At 37.6% G+C, this 8,973-nt stretch overlaps 1 pseudogene; it reads left to right on the top strand.

The window, feature by feature from the left end:
- Positions 1 to 3,521: 3,521 nt before the first annotated feature.
- On the top strand, positions 3,522 to 3,640 carry LOC148518099 (5S ribosomal RNA; annotated as a pseudogene).
- Positions 3,641 to 8,973: the final 5,333 nt, after the last annotated feature.

Raw genomic sequence — 8,973 nt, 5'->3', positions numbered from 1 at the left:
TCAATTTCTTTAAAAATTTATAAAAACTTATAAAATCATGTAACTTGGACCTGTTTGTGTTACTTTTCTATTATTATCATCAATTACATTCAATTGCAGTCAATTTTGACCACCTCGCAGCACCTGAACTCATGATGGAGGGACTTAAATGCAATTCAAAAAACAAGAGATCTGTTTTTATTATAAATCTGAGTTCTGAAATGCGAGAAGACCCGAGTCAGGTCTTGGTTCTACTTGGAACTCTGGAGTGATTGTGAATTGGTATTTGGTTCGACTCGGAATCCCTAACTTCAGGTGTGTTCTGATGTGTGCACCTCACATCAGTACTGTTGGAGCATGGATTGGTGATAAAGAAATTCACTTTTTCTTCGGTTGGTTTAGACGATTATGGCTGGAGTAAGAACTCATTATTATTTTATATTTTTCCATTTGGGTATATTGTACATATAGAAAAAGATACAGTATAGTAAGTGATATCTTTTATATATTATATAAACAATTTCAGATACCACCTCTTATTAATTTGTATATTCTTTTATATATTATTAAATAACTGTGTCAATTTCCTAGGTCTGGAGAATCAATTTCCACCAAAAAAACACTCCTAACTTTTCCCTGCAGTAACCTAATTGTTCCATCCCCATAAAAGTTAGTAATTAACAAACATTATATTCTTATATCTGTATACCTCTTAAATATCCATCTGTTATTCTTCTTGCAATAACCAAAAAATGTTTTCTTATTTAAACCCTAGCTAATACATAAAATGTCTACACCTATAATTATACTTATATCTGCCTAACTTTTCCTCTTTATTCTCAAACTAACCCAATTGTTCCCCACTGAAACCTAGATGCAGGAAAGCACGGTATTCCCTACAAACATATCTGATACATTCATCACTCTTAAACCATAATCATCAAAGGGGAGATGTACTAAGCCTTAAAAAGTGATAAAAGAGTGATAAAGTACCAACCAATTAGCTCCTCAGTTTTCAAACACAGGTGTCTATTTACTAAGAATTGGATGAAGATGAATTACCAGCCAATCAGCTCTGTCGAAGCTGGATTAGTGGCTGAGACGGAATCAGTGTAAAAATTAGCGTGCACGACGCCATCTTGCGAATGGCAGCTAGACTCCATCTTAAAAATAAGAATCTGCAAGACGCCATTTTGCGACCAGCACCATTTTAAGTTACAACTCATGAGCTAAGTACAGATGGCAATGTTTTTGATAATCTACCAAAAACAACTAGAAAAACAGCCTCCTGAGAAAAGTAAATAGAATAGACAATACACCAGAATACTGTGAGTGTTTTACATACAAGTTGGGAATCCCTGTATATAGACAAGTATAGTTGTGGCAATTGTAATATAACCCAGACATTGATCTACACAATTGAATTTGTCTGAATCCTAAACAGGTTTTAGTCTCACTCCCAGACAGAATGGCCCCACTTCACAGCTGGGGGTAACACATTTACATTGCAGTTTGAAACTGTAAGTAAGGAATGAGTTATGTGTGTGTATGTGTATATATATATATTATATATATATATATATATGTTAAGTCTATCATAGATAGAATCTCATGCATAACCACAGCACATTACGCACAGTTGCGCTGCTAACATGACACTCAGTAGCGAATGCACAATAACCTGCATGCGAACGCTGTTTATTAGCTGCATGCGTGCACATCTGCCCCAAATCAGATAAACCTAACTAACATCTTTTCCCATATCCCTAATACTTGCATAATGCACACTTACACAAAAGGTTCCATAGCTATAAAGTAAAAGATCCCAGTTTTATTCATTTATTACAAATGCTGTGAAATAAAGACTATTTTGGTATCTAAGGTTTAATACGTGATAAGTAAGCCGTGTTTGATATTATACTGATCCGCACTTTATCTACAGCTTTCCGTACCATCGGTGTGAAGATCAGAACATGCGTTCGCAACTTATGGACCGTAAAGACATAAAGAACCAAAATGTATTTTGTGAAACCAACAGCCTAGATTTGCATGCAGGGGAAATAGAGGAGGCAACAAGCTGTTAGAGGCTGTTCTCTGTCCATTTGAACCAACCTGTTAAATGCCCTGTAACAAATGCACCCGCACTGGGAACCAATGGGATCAGCAACAAACTCCTCTATTGTGTTGTCTATTTCTGGGGGGGGGTATAAATATGTGTGCTCTGACCCTGGGTTTCTAGTCTATTCTGCTGATTGCTGATTGACGAAGGTCTCTTGCTGATGCCGGTATCTGGTTCAGAGCGCTTGCGTATGTATGACTGTATCTTGGGTCTGTATAATTCTTTTCGCTAAATTGTACTTAGATCACAGCACGTAACTGACTGTACTTTACTTGAACAATACTTTGTGCTTTGGAACACATGTTCAAGGTCTAAAGTCTTTATTTTACTGTATGACTGGGTACACAAATAGCGTAAATTTTAGAGGTTTATAGGCAGGGTTTAGAAGGTATAGGTAGGTGCGTATAGAGGTTGAAATCCAGTATCCTTAGCTCCTATCATGTCACAGGCTGTGTTTGAAAAATGGCAGTTAGGAGCTGATTGGCTGGTACTTTATCTTTGTTCACTTTATCTCCATTTAAGGCTTAGTAAATTTTAATGAAATTTATTTTGAATTTTACATAAATAAGATACAACAGTATGTGCATGGATAAGAGAAATATTTAGCATATTACACTAAGGCTTAGTAAATTGACCGCACAGTCTGTAAAGTGACAGGAGCTGATTGGTTGGTACTGTATCACTTTCCACTTTATCACTTTTCAAGGCTTAGTACATCTCCCCACAAGAGAAAAACATTGGCTAGAAACAGGTAAAGGCGGCAGGCGCTAACAAAAGACAACGTTCTACAAGACATCATCCCAAGAAAACCACAATTTACATACAAAAAAGCATAAAATATTAGGCAAAACCTAGTGACATACCCCCTACCCCCAGAAGGGAAAAACAACCAAGAGGAGGGAACCTGGTTGGGAGAAAAAAAAACAGGTTTTTACCACTGCAACAGGTGCATAGCATGTAGAACAACTAATCAAAAAGTCACTGCTCCAACAACAGAAATAACATCAAGATCCACTGGAACCACATTTAAAATCAAAGATACAATGACCTGTGACACCAAAGGGGTAATCTATGCAACAACCTGTCTATGTGGACTACAATATGTAGGCATAACAGCTAGAAAATTAAGCCTGCGTATAGGTGAACACATAAGAAATATCAAACATAAGCTACATTCACACAGTGTCTCCGACCATTTCAACAAAGAACGTAACGGAGACCCACACCTTCTAACATTTACAGCAATAAAAAAAGTGAAAGCATCATTGAGAGGAGGGAACTATTTATGTTTCATGTCGCAAGAAGAAACCAGATGGATTTACAAGCTGAAAACCTTTGCACCAAAGGGTCTAAACATCGATTTTGAGTTCTCAGAATTCTTGCGAGAATGAACCCTGAGATAATGAATAAAGCTTTATGTGATTCCTACATACATACCACCCTGGCCACGCCCAAACTCTTCCGAACTTGGAAGCTAAGCAGGGACGGGCCAGACCGGTAATGAGATGGGAGACCACTCATGAATCTCTGGTTATGTAGTATTATCACTATAAACAAAATTTCTCTCTCTCACATAGGGTAATAGCACAAGAAATATTAAAAAAGGGAAACATCCATCAATCAACAGGAACAAAAAGATATAAAAACCGCCAAACCACTTCATATATCTGCTTTAAATATCTGCTAAAGCCAACCTTAACAAGAACACCAAGGAATGACCAAGTCCCAGAATTTTCCCTTATCCCCAAAATCTTTTAATATCAACTGCAATATGACACCAAACTGTTACTATTAAAATTAATTAATACAACTATTAAATAACTATTACATCATCTATATATATCCATATTTAAATGACTCATAATTGAAATACTCCAATATTCATCTATATGCCTTTCACATACCCATAATTTTGTATGCTAAATACATCTCCAATATGCTCCACCCTTGAGAGCTATTTATTACTTAGTTTACTACTTAATGAAATTCTAAAGACATATATTTATATTCTTATTCCAATTTTATATATATTTTTTTAAGTATCATTCTGTATTAATCTGACTCTCTATACATATATAATTGGCTTGTACTCATATCCCAATGCCAGCAATGGCACTTATATTCTATTAAAAATATAGATTATATCAGGCAATTAACATTGATTATAAGAAATGAGAGAACCCATCACTACTGACAACCCAAACCTGGATCCCAATGAATAATCAAGGAGGAGCCATACATGCATTTAAATAGAGAATCCTTTCAAGCAACAGACTGACACAGCCCTGACGAAGCCCACACACCATTCAGTGGGTGAAACGCGTTGGAACACCCCCTCTCCTTGCCGCATGGACCCCAGGAGTAACAACACCGGCGGTGAGGAAGTGTGCACACTCACCATCAGAGCACCTGCCACATCCCATTCGAAGCAGCGGCTACAGCGCCCAAAGGGAACCGGAGCGCAGACAAGAACCGGGAGGCCACATACCCACAGCGGCACACGATTGTGCCAAACAACACCTAAGAAGCAAAAAGCGCAGCCAGAGGAGGTAGGAGGTGCATGCACCTAAAAGACTATCTACGGAAACTGCTACAGAGACCCAAACACAGCAAATATCATTAGCTGTCATTGTATCTCTGACAAAGATACAAATCAACACACATTGCTACAATATTGAATAAAACTATCATTTGACCTACAGTATTGCACCAATTAAGCTGACTTATTTTATTTCATTTTTCTCTATGCTAATACACTGCAAATTTACTGCTATTTTTATTGTCCTACAAATAGACATTTGTTCAATTTAACTGAGACAGATCTATTGTATTGTATTCACTGTATTTTATCCTATTTGTATTCTACTTTATTTAATCTTATTTTATACGGTAAATATTTACTTTATCCATGCACACAATTGTATACCATCATAGCCGTATCCATATAATTTCCATATCTAACTGCATTTTCTGCTATATGTTTTAGATCAGATTATATTAAACATTTTTCATTTTATTACCTTTTACGGAATCATTATATATATGTTGCGCTGACAAATAGACACTCTACCATATTTCTCACCAATCAGCTCCTACCTATAGAATGTACTTGATAAATGCTACCTGAAAGCTAATTGGTTGCTATGGTTCACTTTTCCACCTGTTCACTGCTTAATGCATCTTCCCCTAGGTCCAGTAATAGAAAATCCTACGTTTTGGTGGTGTATCTTTTGCACTTGCATCTACCTTATCATAGGATAGATGCAAGTGCTTTGCGGGTGGCACTGTTGCCAACCCACTACCTTGCTTCTGACTAGCGGGGTGTCTGAACAACACTTTACAGCCAGAATAGCTATTGCAGCACTGCCAGAGCATCCTTTAGATGTTCCAGACAGGCACCATGCAGCCTGTATGGCTGATCAAAGCGTCCTTGGGGAGCTCCAGTCAGAGCTGCAATTACCGGTACTGCTGGCCCCTGCTCCTTCTGCATGACATAATGATGTCATGTGCGTGACATCATGATGTCGGGAGCTCAGTGGGAGGTTTAGCACAGAATGCATTTGTGCACTGTTATGGCACTGTGCACAATAATGAAGGTGACTAGTAAGAAATGTAGTACAGATGCAGATGTGGCCTCAGTTTTTCATACAACTCTACGTATGGAACGATTATATACATTTTTCCATCTTTTTACCAATGTACAGAAAAAGCCATTTCAACTCTGTATCAGGACAATAGGCTCTAACAAAATCTGATTTCTGAATGTGGGTATAAGGTGCTTTCCTGTGCCTAAACCGTCAGTCATGCCCCAGTCTGTCCCATAGTCACAGACGACACAATCTTGGCACACTCATATTGTGCAAAAATAAGTCTACGATGCCACAAAGAAGCATTTGCATTACATTTTCGCATTTTGAAAATCACTCTAAAGCTGCAGCAACAGAATGATGCAATGTAACAATACACTGCACATGCGTCCACACTGTACAATCCGGTGTATGGCAGCGCAATTTATCATTACCGCTTGCAGCAGCACTGCATTGTCATTGCATCGTCGAATCTGCTGTGCAGAACAGCAGATGGGACAATGTGATAATGACCATGGCAAACGATGGACAGGGCTTACACACTGCATGGTCCATACAATATATCGTTCTCATCTGCAGATCGTGCAGCGTGTAACCAGCTTTAAACTGTTTAAAAGTAGAAACATAGTATTCAAAATGTCAATCGGTGTAAGTGGAGGCTTCAAAGTCTCAATTGTAAACAATTGTAAATAATATATTGACCCAAAGGTAAATTAGGTGTTGGACAAAATAAATGCCAGTAGCTGAAGGAAAACTAAACACATATTTAATGTATTTGCTAGGGTTACAGGGATTGACAAGAAACACAATGATAATTTTGCCTTCTCCTACATCATCTGAGAGATTAGCAAATTACTTTAATTAATTTTGTTCAATCATGGAAAACGTCTGCTGATACTCCATGTTTGAACTTCTGGCTTAATCTTTTTCGAAGGTGTTTCAAATATTGAAATTGAGAATCAAATGAATATGAATTCAGAATATGGGTACGTACTGACTGGTGGATTAACATCTGCCCATGCTACATTGCCTGCACCTTGAACACTCAGCAAATGATGGATCCATTGAGAATTATAACAAGTGCTAGTGTAATACTTGCAGCCATGTTTATTTCTGGTCCATTTGGCATTTACTCCAATGAGTATTTTAACAGTGTTTGTCATAGTAGTAAATGTATTACTATTCTGCCAAGTGATGAAGGTGTGTTCAAACAACTGATATAACTTAAGTGAACTTTAATAATAGCCACATATATAAATTAAAATGAACGTACACTCAGAAAACAATCAGAAATGTGAAATTCTCATTTTATAAACCTTACTAATTTGTATTATATGCCAATTATTGAGAGAATTATCTTGTGCAATTACATTCCACATGTTGGGCAAAATATACTAAGTGGCAGTTTTTAATCCCTGGCAGTTTGGTGGCGGATTGGTTGGCGGTTTTGCTATCCACAGATTTACTAAGTCCAAAACCACTGCAAAACCGCCATCAAAACACATTTTAGAATAGAAAAGAACACGGCTAGGGCTAAAATTACTAAGCAGCGGTTTTGGTGTCATTTAGAAACCGCCGCCATACCACTGGGGTTTAGAACCCGCCACCAAACCCCCAGGTTTTTTTTGCCCGTTTTCTGACATCCATACAATTCTACAGTAGATCATTTTCTGGTAATAAAGACCAATAGTAGCAAACACCAGAATGATAATATTTGTATATAAACACTTTATACTAAAGAAGCAATTGCCACAATAATACATTTCAGGTGCTGCATTGGTCCACATTAGGGGTTACTGTACGTGTCCCTTACCAAAGAATGGCCTTGTGGAGCTGCTCCCTACACAACACTCACTATACCATGGTGCCACTCAGAGCCAGATCTGGTACTGGTGGTGTAAGCATGAACTTCAGATAATTTAAAATGTGTTTAGAACTTTTTCAATTTGCTGATAATTATAGAAAATGAAAATGTTTCCTTCCATAGATCATAGCCTAGTAGTTGTGTGTCTGATGAGACAAGATATACGGTATGTTATATTGGTATGCTTATAAATTGTATTCATAAAATGGCTAATTCACACCTATTAATTTGAATATCATATTCTACAGCTCAAGAAAAATAAATCGCACATTACATGTGACTATCTTATTTTATATTTCAGGAATTTAGTTAATGTAATAGAGGAGTAGGAGTTTTCCCATTTTAGAACTAAAGTAGCGGAGAGTTATACATTGTTAGTGCACTTGGTAGTAAATTGAGAAAGGACTGGGACATTCTTATGTTCTACCATCTAGTAACTAATTTGCAAAGGCCTGTGGGGAATTGGACACGAAAGATTTCTTCAAGAAGTTTGTAGTTGGTTTAAAGGTTATTAAGGCTGAGTTGATGGGATAATTACTTCTATTTGGCTGAAGTGAAATGGAATGTTTTTTCTCTGATGATACTTTGTGTGGGTTTAAGCTGATAAATTAATTTATAATTTAGTAAAGATCAGTTTTGAACTTGCGCTCACTCTAATGATCTAAATAAAATAACTGCTGGCACTATGGAGATATTCCCAAACGCCTTATTCAATAAACATATATTATATATAGATGCCTGTGCTTCAGAAATAGTGGGAAGTCAATGAAAACCCCTGAAATAATAAGTGAATGGTCACATTATTCGTAAATGAATATGCATATAATGGGAAAAACGTATGTTTTTATTGTTAAGAATAACTCGGATATAGGGCAGTGACAATGCTGCCTTATAGTAACTTTAAGATTAAACACTAAGTGTCAGCTTTCGGCCTAGGATCGGCTGTTACTCACCACACCGCCGACTTCCCCTGACTTCTCGTGCGGTCAGCCATTAGGTGTGGCGGCGAGTGACGTGCTGAGAATTATGCCTTAGGTGCATCCATGTGCTGCTCCGTGACTTGGTTACCGAGGTTGCCATCATGGGCGCAGCCATGACAGTCTTCATCACCTGATGGATCCTTTGTCCAATGGTAGCATGGTGATAGTGATTGCATTGTATCATGTAAGAGTTCAGTCATATTTGCTCTTTATAAATAGACTGAGAACTGAACAGGTTAAATAAAGGGTTAAAAATCCAAAACAAAAATGGTGCTGGGTCCCTCCCTCAAAAGCATAACCAGTCCCGGACCTCTGAGTTGTCAGCTGACACTGTCCTCTAATGGACTGCTACCTTGGGGTATATTACATGGCTCTGGACAACAGGAAGTTGCCTGTACAACGTTGTTTCTACTAGTGTTTGTTTGCCGTCACTTCGTTCCAGGT

This window comes from Taudactylus pleione, unplaced genomic scaffold (genome assembly GCF_031769625.1).
Source record: "Taudactylus pleione unplaced genomic scaffold, aTauple2 ptg000202l, whole genome shotgun sequence".
Taxonomy (NCBI): domain Eukaryota; kingdom Metazoa; phylum Chordata; class Amphibia; order Anura; family Myobatrachidae; genus Taudactylus; species Taudactylus pleione.
This window is presented reverse-complemented; position numbering and strand designations above follow the sequence as displayed.